This window comes from Pieris napi, chromosome 15 (assembly GCF_905475465.1).
Source record: "Pieris napi chromosome 15, ilPieNapi1.2, whole genome shotgun sequence".
NCBI lineage: Eukaryota > Metazoa > Arthropoda > Insecta > Lepidoptera > Pieridae > Pieris > Pieris napi.
The window spans coordinates 9,168,558-9,184,135 of NC_062248.1; the positions used below are offsets into that span (position 1 = coordinate 9,168,558).

Sequence of the window (15,578 nt, forward strand, 5' to 3'; positions counted from 1 at the left end):
AGGCCGTTCCTGAATGGCATATTTAAGTGTATAAAGTGTTCATACTGGGTTCATTCTATTTCGCCTATACCTATATTTTTGTACTTAAAATATTACGATTACCATATATATTTCGCAGATGTTATTTTATGATTATTATTATTAGAGCTTTATTAATGATTCCATACAAAAATTGGATAATTAACATTTCCTAATATGAGTATGCATTGTTCAGATCTAATTGATAAAAGTAATTTAAAAAATAGCAAAATATTTTTAGGTCTTTATTGTATACATATTTTATATAAAATAAATATACTTTCGACTTTTAGCTCCGAAGACGTGAAGAGATAAGTTAGCCCCATGAACCTCCTAGGCTGCCCCAACCAACCCGCTTGCTCGAAACAATATCACCGAGTACGTCAAGGGTCTGCTTTATATCGCTGCTGTCGCGGTATTTGTCAAAAAGATTCTTGTCCTTGAATCCTTGATTGGAATCTGAAAATCATTATTTATTTTATGTATTTTGAAATGTTAATATGCACTGTTCTTGAAAACTGTATGATAAGTTGTAACCTAAAAACAAGTATAAGTCAAGTCTTTGTTTTAAGGTCAGTTGTATAGAAGTACTAGCCGATCCAGCAAACGTCGTTTTGCCATGTATATCATTTATAATAAAAAAATAGGGGTTGATTGTAGAGGGTTGAAAATTAGGGGTTGTATGTATTTTTTAATTCTGTAACATAAAAAATTTTTTTTTTTTTTTATCTATAAATAAAAAAATAAAAATTAGGGGTGGACTACCCTTAACATCTGGCGGGCTGATTTGTGAATCTAAACCATTCCCAGATCCCCTTGAACACACACAAAAAATTTCATCAAAATCGGTCCAGTCGTTTAGGAGGAGTTCAGTCACATACACACGCACACAAGAAATATATATATTAAGATAATCATGTGAATCTGTATGCTGCATAGTCATAGGTACGTATAATCATATTATAACGGGGTGCCCGAATGATCGCTTATTTATCCAAGCAGTGTTAATAAAATATTTTACTTAGTCCATGCAATACAATTTTCGAGTAAATGGTTTGAAATGTACTGAAAGAAAACTTGCAAAAAGTATTTTTACTAAGACGTGAGATTATGAACGATGAGAAAGAACTTAAAAAATTAATTGTTTGCTAAAATAAATGCAGTAGGAGTGCGAAATGATTAATTTAATATTAATTGTCTTCGAGCTTCAAAAGTTTACAGTGATAATAAATTACTTTTGATAATAATAATAATGAGCAGTGTTGGCCTAGTGGCTTCAGCGTGCAAATCTCTTTCCTGAGGTAGTATCTCCGGCTGTGCACCAATGGATTTTCTTTCTATGCGCGCACTTAATATTTGATGGAACTTTGCCTTAGACCAAAATAGTCGACGGCCTGTGTTAGGCACAGGAGGCTGATCATCTACATTACCTATGAGATTGATAAATGATCATGAAACAGAAACAGAAATCTGAGGCACAGACCTAAAAAAATGTAGCAGCATTGATTTAAATAAAAATATAATAATGACTATGGAATCAATTTTACTATAGACTATTGAATATAGTATTGTCTTTGATTAACATAACCTTTACACATTTAAAGAAAAAACTTTTTACCGGATTAAAGGTCGATACCAACTCCGGGGAAATAAATACAGATAATTCAACTTTCTCTACAGCTGTGATACTTTTTGACATCCAACACCTTTTGTCTTCAGTCACCGTGACCACGCACGCTGTAAAGCACGCGAAACGTCGGATAAATTTAAAATTATGTTAAATAATTGTAAATTTATAATAATACATAACTTTAATCCGGTAAAAAGTTTTTTCTTGACTATTGAATAATCGTTAATTTGTAGAGCTAGTAATATTGGTTTTTAAACTGATTTGACTTTGACGTTGTTATAAGCTCTGTGACATAATGACAGCTGACAGTAACGCCATTGCTCCTACATATATGTGTTTAAATAGTAATGTGTGCAGAGTTGCGGTTACTTACTTGCAATTTCTAGCAAATCCCTAAGTGACATAAACTTTCCTTTGTTGATTATGAAACCGTCTAAGCCTGTATCCAATCGACCATATTTGCCCTTTGGGGGGAAGTTGAGGCATATCAGATCACGACCTATTCCATATTTCGAACTTTTCGTGCTCACTTTCACTTCACCTTGTCTTGATGGGTTAATTTCAAACTCCGCGTCTTGGTCATCGACTTGTAAGCAATTTGGGCCGCAGCGGAGTGGGTTGTGGAGGTCGCACATTGGGCAACCATCGTCTGGGGTACCTAAAATTGCTGGTAAAAGCTGTAAAAATTTATATATCATATCAATCTTAAGCCTGAATGTTGTGCACGATGAAATTGTTATTTGTTTCGTTTGCTAATACACAGTGTGATGCAACTGCGGGGGTGGGGTCCGGGCGAGCGTGTGCTAGCGTCGCGTTCATTCGGCTAAGGTCACTGACCACACCACTCGCCGCACGTCACGGCTTCAAAAGCACACACTTTTACGAAAATATTTTATTCGTTTCGTCATCAGCAATGTGATGTTGATATTCAAAGATGAAATAAAAATCTCTGTATACATGAAATGTTTGGCCCACGACTTATCATTTAATGGTTGCGCCATACGGTCATAACTAAATTAAAGTAGGGTTTTTATTAGTTACCATTTTAATATTTAAGTACCTAACATCGTAACCATAATAAGTAATAACAAATACGTAATGTCAACAATAATGCCGTTAAAGTTCGAGTATTTACATAAGAACTCGGGAGTCTATGAAGTCCGATAGTATTATCACTTGTGCAGTTCCTATAATTTTTTATAACACTAATACATTAAATTTTTAATAATAATGTTAATAATGGTCGATTGTTATGACGGCTGAATCACAAATACATTTTGAAGAATTTACAGAAATTACAAAAACGATCCAAATCTGCCATTTTACTAGTATAGTACTAACGTACATAGTAGTAACGTTTTCTGTATGACTTGCCGCGAGTTCTAGATCTGTTGGAAGGTATAACATTCTTACCGAAATCAAGCAAGTGAGCACGGCGATCTTCATGGCGAAAAATGGCTCTCTTCCAAAACCTCTTTCCAGATTTTGCTTTTATACTAAACGTTGGATGCAGTGTATCGAATTGTACAAATTTTCAATAAATGTTATTGATTAGAAATTACCTGAAACAATATTAGCGACTCATTATTTTTTACATTAATGTACCTTGTATAAATTATTGGTCGTTAATATCAATCTAAATCATTACATTACATCAATAATTTAGTTTAGTCATAGTATGTAGTCATATTTTTGTATATTTCTGTCCGCGATGGCAGCCTCTCCCAAAGATAGCAGCAGTAAAATTTTGAAGAGGCAAATAAACTTTATTATTATTATTACTATTATAAAGTTAGAGCAGTATTGGCCTAGTGGCTTCAGCGTGCGACTCTCAACCTGAAGTCGTAGGTTCGATCCCCGGCTGTGCACCAACGGACTTTCTTTCTATGTGCGCATTTAACATTTGCTCGACAAAGGAAAACATCGTGAGGAAATTAGACGCAAAAAGTCGATGGCGTGTGTCAGGCACTGGAGGCTGATCAAATCGGAGGGCAAATCCAGCTAAAAACTAAACTTCTAACTTTAAAACCTTTTTTGAGTAGCTTTAACTAATTTTAGGAAGCTGAGATATTTTTTTTATTTGAACAATATTTAAGACAATCATTTCGCAGAAAAAAAACTGCAAAATACCTACAACAAAAAAAAGATATGAATTTTTGAAACCTCGCTTGCAGAAAACATTCAAAAAACACAAAAAAAAATTATAACTCGAAAACTACAAAAAATCGCGGAACATACATGGGGTATTTTCGTACACCCCCAGGTGTGAGGGATCAAAAAAAATTTTATTGACGTCACTAGTTGGACCATCCATAACTAATGAATCAATAAGTTAAGTGAATTAAATTCTCTCACAAGACTAAACGTATTAAAATTCAAAATTCTATTAAAGATTGATTCCACCTCTATCACCTCGATGTCTAACGTTTCATAACTGAGCGTTTCTTCAGGCTGAAAAACTTGCAGCGCAGCATGACTGCCCGAGGTATGACTACCCCAATTCGACTAGGGGTACTTTTCGGCTGCGCGCTGCAGGCCCCACCAATAGCTATAAAAGCCCGTCCCCGTACCGCCCTGTATTAGCATGGCGCGAACAGTAAAACACTACCCGATGGGGACATATGCCCCGAACTGGCCAAAGCTCACCCCTCTCGAGGGAGTGTGCAACAAAGGCCACACAACTCTTGGGGTACTTCAAGAAACAAATTGAACACAGCGTATCCAGAGCTGGATATATTCGGTAGTGGGCTGATCGGTTTTAGAAAAAGCATTGTGGGGTGCCTTTCTAGAACCTAATTTCGCTGTTTTTCTGATGATTTTTCTTTTTTTTTCTGCACATAGTTGTTGAAAATTTAATTTAATTTAATTTTATGTTTATGTTAAAAAATTGATTTTATTCTAATGTGTGCTTGCATTGTCGTGTGTGTTTTAGTTGTGTTTTTTTTTTTAATTTCTATTTGATTTTTTTTACTGAGAAACTTATGCTTGCATTAACTGTCACACATTTTAGATGTGGGATTTTGTGAAATAGTTGGTGTACTTATGACTGTGTGTGATGTTGTGGGCTTTATAACTAAATAAATAAATAAGAAACGTACTGATTCTTAAAAGGCCTGTAACACACCCGGGAGCAACCTGGCCTTGTGAGTGTTATGGGCGGTGGTATAATAAAAAAAAAATATATTATTATTATAATAGGTGGTAAAAATATAATAATACCACAAAATAGACACCTCCAAAAAATTTAATTATAATAAATTGATAGCTATTACTAAAGTCAATAGAGCTAAAACTATTCGTATTTGAATGAGCACCATCCCAATTAAACTTATAATTATTTCAGATCGTTGTGCTAATTGCAATTATTAAGCTTTATATAATTAACTTGAGTATCTAGACATAATTAAAATGTGATACAATAATAGGCCGTAAATTGTGTATTTAATTTTTGTATGGCAATTATGTTATTTAATCCCCTGAAATTTGTAATCCTGATTGATATGCGTTATAATAAATAAAGTTTTATTATAACGCATTATCTAGTTAAATAAAGTTTATTAAAATATCACAAAAATGTTATTTCTACATAATTAAACAAATGAACATTTTTTATTTTAAATTATTTACTATGCTAATTTCAGGGTGTTGGTTATTTATGACGGTATGCGAGTGTCGGTTTGTTGTGACGGTGTCCGCGCGCATCGTAAAAATTTACTCTCAACATTTATCCCTAATGGGGCGTTCCCACGAGGCGTTAATCACGACAGTCAACCACGCTTTCGTGAAATACACTTCTGTGTGAACGCATAGGCGTTAAACTTGCTTTCGTGAGGAACGGCGCACGACACAAGCGTGGACAGATCAAACATGTTTGATTTTCAGTCGTGATATACCGTTCGTGAAGCCAAGATGTCGTCACAACGACGTGGAATTAAGTTTAACGACAGTGAAACTACGCGTTTTTTGGAGTTATATTCTATGGAAAAGGTGTTATATGATCCAAGTTTGGAGGAATACCGTGATAGAGATTTACGTGCCGCCGCAGCTAAGAGAATAAGTCATGAATTAAATATTCCTGGATTTGGACCAAAAGAAGTTATATCAAAATTCAAAAATAAATAATAAATATAAATAAACTAAGTCGAAACACGAAGCGTGAACGGCACGAAATCCCCCAACCATGTGAACGTTTCATCAATTCACACTTTCGTGAGTGTCACGAACGACAGTTGACTAGCGTAGTTGACTGTCGTGATTAACGCTCCGTGGGAACGCCCCATTACGCGCCAAAAGAAGTATAACTTCAAAAGCGTTAAGTCGTATTGAATATTTTATGACTCATGTGTGTCAACCCTGACAAGATACTATCAAAATATACCTATGTGTCAATAGTACCTTTATTTACTCAGACAGAATACGAAATGCTACCGTGATGCCTGGCGTTTACTTTATGAAACCAGCTGCAATTGCAGGTATTTCTGAACAGTTCGGACTTAAGGGCCTTTAGTGGAGGTTTTTTGATAAACTGCTGATATTTAACAGGTACAGTATTCTTCTTAAAAATGAAATCACCTTACGTTTTAACAAAGGCATGTCCTCTTTCTCTCTGTCATATTATGTTTTAGGAGTGCTAAAACAAGACAAACTCAGCAAAAATATTTAAAATAATATTATAACAAGAGCTAACGACTTTTTCATGTAATTGTTTAAGAAATTAAATTGCTATGCGTGTATCGAATTATAGAAAACGTAAAAAATAATTTCAAATTAAGAATTATTATGCTTCATTAGGTAGGCATGACTTCATTATTATTAACACTATGTATGTAATGCATAAAAATGTAGTTATATAATATTTTTCGATATCAATGAAACTTTAAAAAAATATTGGTTGTTTGTAAAGTAGGTTTACGATCGAGATGTTTACGTTTTATTGGTGATATAAGTTTTTGGGAAGTAAGGAATTAATGAAGATAACAATTTTTTCAAATTTTAAATTACATCTATCGTTTTATTCACACTTTTGATGATAAATTTCGGGTGTAAAATGACAAGTTTACTTATTCGACTATGATATACATTTTTCTTCATACATTCACGGAATGACTGGCAGCGCTCGAGATGAGACGGGAGATCGGTCCGTCTCTCTCTCGTTATACCTGCGATCGCGCTCGTGAGGTTTTGGTGTGACACAAGTTTCTGAACATGTCACCCGACTAAAACGATTTTAAAGACGTTATCACGTCAAAAATTTATTACAATATTTTTTTAAAATTCATGATACAGACTCGACCAAAACAAGCATCTAAAACTTTTAATTTTCTCACATATTAAAAAAGTTTATAATAACTCATGCAAGTGATGTAATAAAATAATGAAACTGCAAAGAAGTTCAGTCTAAATAACTCAGACAAAATGTGACTATAAAACACACATAACTAAAATATTAACAAAAATTAACGAATGAACGAAATGAAACAGGTTATTCCATATTCAAATTCTTATATGTCACAATTTCGTCTTGAGCGCTGTCAAGTATGCCAAACTTTATACAGAAATGGTTTGACAGGTAGATTTAAGTTTGATTGTTATTAGTACAACCATAGACCAAAGAGAATATTATTTCCCAAGTACTCGGTGTAGGCTTTATAGAAAAATGTTTTGACAAATCCCTTAAATTTCACGGCCCTTGTTATCGTATAAAAATCCAAGTTTACATTTGACCGAGTCCGTTGTGCACAAATCTTTGGCACTTGAAAATTTTTATTTCGCCAAAATTCCCGTAGTCCATTTTTTCCCGCGCTAAATGTAAATTAAATGATGAATAGATGTGCGCGCCAGTGCGTTTTGCGGTAAAGCTAAAACCAACCGTTCGACCATTAATTCGTGATATTTTTTCGCTTTGTTATCCTTGTTTTTCCGATACCAACACTTCTTTTTTGAACTCGTGCTTTTGTTTTGTCTGTGGTTTTGAATTCTACAATTATGATTTATAATATCGCGCTTGTTTACAGTAAGGCTGTCACGTACCTTCCAATAGTAGTTCCGAATTCAATAATGAGTTATCGTACCACTTAATTTCAATATTATGAATAGTGTGAGAACCATCAGTCCAGTGCAGTGTGGGCTTAGTGGTCTTGAGAGTGAGAGAGAAACATAAACGAACATCGACATGGGACATCAGCCATAGACCCAAAAAGCAAAGGCGTGTGTCTAATCAGAAGATCACCCTTTGCCTATAAAGAAAATTAATGATCACAAAACAGATGTCTGTCACCAAGGTCTAGAGGTTGTAGCTTCTCCTACTTTTAGTGTCTCCTACGTCTCTTGTCTTATGCTAGATACAGCAACTCTTCCGCATTCGCAATATCCGTCCAGTCCCTAACGTTCGCAACCATGATTTTTTCCTTCTACCAAGACACCTTTATAATTATATAATTAATTGAAGGATAGCGCACCCAGGTCGTAGCGGTCATGGCGCTATTCCGTGAAGAGATTGTGACACCACTGTTATTATATAAAGTTCCGGCCTTATTAAGAAAATTATTACGTCAATAATTAAAATTGAGTTTTAGCGACAAAGGGCAGATTATGAATTAATGCCAGAGTATAAGCATCCGTTTCGCCTGCGAAGTTTTTTGGTATAAACTCTAATGTTACAGCATACGGCTGTGGCGTGATATATTTTACTTTTTAAGTTTTTAATATTTTTTTTTTTCATGTAAGTGACATGTATGTTTTTAATGAGAATAAACTATCTATGTATGGTCATGTAAATTGGTTATGTGTGAAAATATAGCAGTCTTAGAATAACATTTGATTTGATTATTAAGTAAATTTCACGAACGAAATCACAGGTTGACAATATAACGTCGCTTCTAATCCAGATAACATAGCAAGTAATATATTATGGTTTAACGGATATTATAATCGGAATCCCATAAATACTAGACCCATGTCAGTTGAAGGGTTCGCCCCATAATCCTTATTTAGTGTTTTTATTGTTTTACACCTGTGTCGACCGTACTATTATATTACCATTATGTTCGGATATAAATTTCTAAAAATCAAAGACCTAATTTTTCAGCCATTGCTTTACTTCGTGGGCTTTGATTTATATGTGTCTGGTGTTAAAAAAAATTATACAACTGTCTCTATGAACCGTTTTTTTGGATCAAACACATTTATATAGTTTTGCGTCACTGTCCGAGGGATTAGTTCTCTCGGCGAGCTACGGCTTGGTAGAGATGTGAAGCTCATGCTACCCTTACTACAACATCCGGCCGGCAACGCACTCACCCTCGCATTTAGAGTGTCCATGGGCAGCGGTATCTTAACATCTGGTGAACTTCCTGCCCGTTTGCCCCCTGTTCTATATAAAAAAATATAATTCTTTATTCTATAAGTAACGTAAAAATAACTTTCTTTGAATGTAAAACTAAAAATAACAAAAATATATTATAAAAAGGAGTCCCTTAAGGCAAGGTTCCGAAGATACTGGCAGCGTTCCCCCTTTGAATAACTAGACTAATTCTTTGTCCGAGGTAGCTGCCAGATCTTCGGCCTCCTGTGATGTCGACTAACCTTTTAGCTATTTTTATTAATTAATATAGTATTTAGATAACATCTAGTTAATAATTGAATAATTTTTTTTCTTCTATAAACTGACATTACACAATATATATGTGTAAACTCCCAAAAGCATTGACCAGATTAAAGTCTGCCATAAAAATGTTGTATGGGGTGGGTTCTCAAATAGGATATAAAAGTTACAAGGAAAAGGCGGATTCGATGACTAAGGGAAAACAGATTGAGATACTCAAGCGTTTTTCGAATTTTCCGAAATCCTTGGAATAAAAACACATTGTTGAAAGTGGTATTTACATAAAATATTTGCTCGTTCCTTTTTTGAATGCGTTGTTGAACAGTAGAGGGTTGGCCTGGCTTCAGTATGCGAGTCTCATCCCTGAGGTTGTAGGTTCCAACCCTGGCTGCACCAATTTACTTTTTGTTTGCACATTTAACACTCACTCGTAATGGTAAACATTGTGAGGAAACTGGCATGCTTTTAACAAAAAAGTTGACGGCGTGTATCAGACACAGAAGGCCTGTTAGAAAAAACAAATGATCACGAAACACATACATAAAGAAGCCAAGACAATAATGGTTGCACTACTGGTTTTTTGGGTGTCGAACAATTGTATGTAACAGCAAAATACAAATATTAATAACATTGAAATATAGTCTTTAATTTACGAGTACAGAAGTCAGTGTAGTTATGTAATAATTTCGCATAATTTAAAATTGGAACATTTTACTTATCTACTTGTTAAGTAAGTTTGTATAAACAAAAACCTCTTCAAAATAATATTTGTTTTATTGTGGAGAGTGTGAGCTGCTTTAAAGTGTACAAAATATATATAATATGGTAAAAAATTACAAATAAAAATCAAATATACAGTATTTTCAATTTTCTTAACCTACATAGTAAAAATATTTAAAAATTAATAAAAATAAAATTGAAACAAATTTAATAATTTTGGTCCCTGTGGCAGTGTACCTTTAACGCTGGCAGCATTGCCTCGCTGTATTGCAATACTAATTCGTTGAGCGAGGAATGCACCGGTACTATCTACCAGGCTTTAATTAGTGATTGTGCACTTGAACACCAAAAGTCTCTATTCCAAAGGGAACAAAATCGAAGTTGGAGGAAAGATTCTTATATTTGAGCCGTTTATTATTTTCCACAATTAAATTTATTTCAAAAATACTATCAAGTCTCTTAGTATTAAATAGCATGTAACTAACTTTAATTTCAAGATTTTTGTAACCAGTTACATATAAGTTACCGTTGAGACAATCTTTTATATCGATTAAACTTTGAATAGTTTATTTTGTTAAACTTCTTAAAGAGAGATTTTCAGAAATGGTGCTCACTGCTCAGTGATATAAATAATAATTAATTATAAAGATCCGCACTATCAGCAATAAAAAAAAACAAATGTAAATGTCATATTAATTACCATAAGTAATAAGAGAATACACATAATGTCATACTAATAAGTCAAGTTAATTATAATTGTGGTCAAACTTATGGTCTACTCTTACTCTTACTAAATACTCTCCCAAGCTTTATAGCTTGCCTTTAAAAAAAAGGCAAAAGACTTTTAGACGGTCGTTTACTGAAATGTCATCTATTATCCAACATACGAAGGTGGTGGTAAAGATATTCCGCTGGGAAAGCACTTAATCACAAGTGATGGCTGTCATCCCTGAGGCTTCAGAAGGTTGGAACCCCGGCTGTCCAACGGACTTTTCAATCTCGCTCGAACGGTGCAAACATCGCGAGGAAACCGGCATGGCTAGTACCTGGTAATCGACAGCGTAGCATCGTAGCAGGTCTACCAAGTAAGCCCAATACCAGGTGTTGTAGTGCCAGTTGTTTATTTAATAACATACTGTATCCCCTTGTTTCTCAATGTGTTTTCTTTGGAAGTTAAATCTCTAAATCGTGATCCCAGGAATTCCTGGGAAAACTTAAATATGCTACCAATTGATAGCATATTTAGCTCTCATCTAAGAAATAATTTACCAATACATGAAATATTTTAATAAGAAATTTATTTTATATTCATTTTCCATATTTTTACGTTGTATATTCCTTACCAAAGATAAGCTCTGAATTGTACTCAAAGAAACTTCAAATCCACTGTATCTTTGTGAGCAGTTCTGAGAATTGCCCTCACTAAGAACGCTGCAAGGCAAATCTGTTGGACAGAGATCTTGTAATATCCATTATTAAACATATTTTCTAGAGAAAATGTATTTCTAACTAAATTTTATATTTATTACTAAAATTAGTTCTGACCACAGTTATGAGATGGAATTATTTAAATTTCATTTCATTTATGAGTAGTTTCTTTGCTCTACGTTAAGGATTCCCAGATTATAGTTAAATTTGTCATACATTACATTCTCTCTCTCAAGCGGCTGTGATCTATATATATAAAATTCTCGTGTCACAATGTTCGTTCCAACATTCCTCCGAAACGGTTCGACCGATTCTTATGAATTTTTTTATGCATACTCAGTAAGTCTGAGAATCGGCTACTATATATCTTTCAAACCCTTTAATGTTAAGGGTCCACCCCCAAATTTTAATTTTTAGATACAAAATTTTGTTTATGATACAGCATACTAAAATACATACAACCCCTAATTTTCTCCTCTACGATCAACCCCTATTTTTATTATTGTTGATAGTTATTTTAATTGAACTAAAATATGTTTCCTAGAACATTATATACATGGCAAAACGACGTTTGCCGGTCAGCTAGTATACCTATGATAATTAATCGCGTGAGCGTCTTGCACGAGATGAATGTACTGTCTAAGAAGAAAGACGTTGGAAATCATGAATTAATATATTTTACTATTGAGAATTATAAAATAAACAAAACAGTTGTAAAATCATGACATGAAATTGAATTTTTTTTAAATTTATTTATTACAGCTTTATTAATGAATCAGGAGCAGTGTTGGCCTCTTGGCTTCAGCGGGCGACTCTCATCACAGACGTCGACGATCCCTGGCTTTGCACCAATGGACTTTCTTTCTGTGTGCGCATTTAGCATTCGCTCTAACGATGAAGGAAAGCATCGTGAGGAAACCGACATGTCTTAGACCCAAAAAGTCGACGGCGTGTGTCAGGCACCACCTACTTGCCATAGTCATATAACCATCTAAAACTTTTTGCTATTAAAAAATTTTTAATAAAAAATATTACTTAGCGACATTGAAAACACGAACCTATCAGGCTGTATAGAATAAATAAAAAAATATTTACAAGAAATGCAAGTACTAAAGTTAAATAAAACGAGAATATTTGTCCCTTGGTAACAAAATAATGTTTATTGGTTAAATTTAAATAAGATTAACTTTAAAGGTTTCAGTAAAACTAGCGCCACTGATTATGAACATGAAGATTTATGAAAATTAACTGCAAGTCGAGCCTTGAACATAAACTAGTAGTTAATAAGAAAATCCATTATTTATACAGCGCGCTTACATTTGCAGTTAAGATAAGACATATAGGCTAAGAGTTGATGAAATAAAAACCATAGATATAATAAATCAGTGGCGCTACAACCTTATTAGGTCTGGGCCTCAGATCTTTTTATGTGTTTCATGATCAGTTGTCAATCTTATAGGCAAGTAGGTGGTGCCTGACACACGCCGTCGACTTTTTGGGTTTAAGGCAAGCCGGTTTTCTCACGATGCATTTCGTCACCGTTCGAGCGAATGTTAAATGCGCACATAGAATGAAAGTCCATTGGTGCACAGCCGGAGATTGAACCTACTACCTTAGGGAGTAGTCGCACGATGAAACCTCTAAGGCAACACTGCTCAGAAACCATAGATAGTTTAAAATAACATATTTTCTTATTCATAGATGTTATAGCTCAATCAGCTAAATAATACTATATTACAGAACTAATACTGTCCGTTTCTGTCCTTAATAGCTTATACGTAATAATACATCTATCTTAAACTTATGAAGCCGAGCAATAAATCCCAGATTAACCAAAAAATACCTTTTAACTCATGCAATTTTCGGGTGTTATAAGAGATTTGATGGTAAACAATTAACAAGGGGCGGAACAATATATGAGGTTGTCCGTTCTCCTTATACAATATTCTGTCCGAAGTTTTAGTTTGCTTATTGCTCATGTATGCGTCGAATGTTCGATACTGCTTCTCAGAGCAGAGTTGAAAAAGGTTTTCTCGAAAGGCAAAGCAAAGTCACATTCTTTAGATTTATATTCTTTCTTTTATAAATACTGACAGTCTTGGTAGTGTGCTCCCTAAGTGTACTCCAGGAACTTTCTTTGTACCTATGAGATATGTGCGACGGCAAAGGCAAAGTTTTTTTGCGGTACCAAGGGTCAGAACCAGTCCGTCCACAGATCACCGTTAACAAAGACTTTGAGCCTACTGAATACTGTCTCCGACACTATCGACGTATTTGTATGTTCGCAAAGTACACACAGTAACGATATTGTGTATATTATGTGTTTAATATGTAAATAAATAACTGTTAATAAATAAAGAAATTAACAATTATAAAGATGCGAGTACTATGCAAACTAATAGTTTTATTTTTAGTTAGCTCTTAAGCTAAGAATGTAAGCGCTTATCGAGACCTGGCTAAGTTTATGCAGTTCACTTACAGCTAAACGCGTCGAGTCGACTATTAACACGTCACAATCATACAACTCCACAGCACTCAATTTGTTATGGCTTCTTTCGCGATAATTTTGATTTAAAACTAAACTTTACGAACATGCATACATATTCAAGCCCATAAACAAATTGTACATAAACGTACTAATTTTTTGTAAATATAATTACTGTTGACATAATCACCAAATAAGAAAATAAAAAACCCAGGAGGTCGTATCTCGCAGACCTCCACTAAAAGCGGATTTCACAGTTCACAAGTTCGCAGAAAGACTTCCAGCAGTGTTTTTAATAATAATTATAATAATAACTTATTTATTGCAAGAATATGGTACAAAATGTTAAGGTGATACAATCGTAAATCGTTCGCATATTCTGCCACACACAATGGCGCGCAAAATTGTCTTAAGGAATTTTAAATTATTAGTCAAAGTCAATTCTTATATTATCTAGTCTATTATATTAATTATAAAACCAATAATCAGCGGGTATTTATATAAATCTTCTGTGCATGTGTTCGTAATTAAACTTCTAAGCAGCTGGACAGATTTTGATGAAGTTTTTTGTGTGGTCAAGTGGAGTCGAGAATGATTTACATTATTAGATATTTTTTTTGTATGTAAGACGTTTTACAGGATAATGACTGTCGGATCGACTAGTCAACTATGTTGCAAACTACTACTAAGCAAAACCAAACAAATACTTAAAAATGAGTTAGTTACAGTTTCCCTCGTCTCTTGTTTATTAAATCTTGATAATTCGGAGCACTTTCTTAAGAAAACGAAAAAGTACCCAACAAAAAGTAATGTTGGCTTATAGGAGGAAAACTAATTAGTAACTTTTTCGATTGCGTCCGGGCCACTCATTTCATAGCAAGTATTGCTATATTTGTTCACTGTTAATAAACATAAAGAGCTGTTTACCTAGTGGCTTCAGCGTGCGACTCTCATCCCTGCCCTGCGATTCTGTAACTCACTTTTCGAACTCACACAGCGGTTTTCGCATCGGCGGTCGCTCTCAAATCAGTCCTGAAGCAGTCATTTTATGATTTGGCATTCTAAAAAGGTGGGAACTTGTAGTTTATTGTTTATTAGAATGCCAAATCATAAAATGACTGCTTCACGACTGATTTCAGAGCGACCGCCGATGCGAAAACCGCTGTGTGAGTTCGAAAAGTGAGTTACAGAATCGCAGGGCTGAGGTCGTAGGTTTTATCACCGGCTGTGCACCAGATAAATTGACAAATGATCATGACAAATGAACTCTTCTGAACACTCTCCATGATAAATGCGGTAGAAGATGCAGAGTGACCGCACATCTCTACGCATTGCAAAGGGATCAAGCTCGGAGAGGGATTGGTCGTCGACGATTCGAACCGCTCTTCGTTGAACACGGTAAATACAGTGAGTTGACGCTGTAACAATTAATTGTCTAACAGCTGAATATCTTATATATAAAATTCTCGTGTCACAATGTTAGCTACCATACTCCTCCGAAACGGCTTGGCTGATTTTTATCAAATTTTATATGCATATTCAGTAGGTCTGAGAATCGGCTACTATATTTTTTTCATACCCCTAAGTGATAAGGGGTGTCCACCCCAAAATATTTATTTTAATTTTTTGGAAAAAAATTTTTGCTTTTTTTTTGATACAACATACAAAAATATATACAACCCCTAATTTTTACT

At 34.4% G+C, this 15,578-nt stretch overlaps 1 long non-coding RNA gene across 1 annotated transcript; it reads right to left on the reverse strand.

The window, feature by feature from the left end:
* Positions 1-249: 249 nt before the first annotated feature.
* Positions 250-2,748, reverse strand: LOC125056739. Its single transcript, XR_007118105.1, has 2 exons — positions 2,022-2,748; positions 250-477 (listed from the first exon to the last, which is right to left on the reverse strand). It is a non-coding gene; the product is annotated as an uncharacterized LOC125056739 (long non-coding RNA).
* Between the last annotated feature and the right edge of the window lie 12,830 nt (positions 2,749-15,578).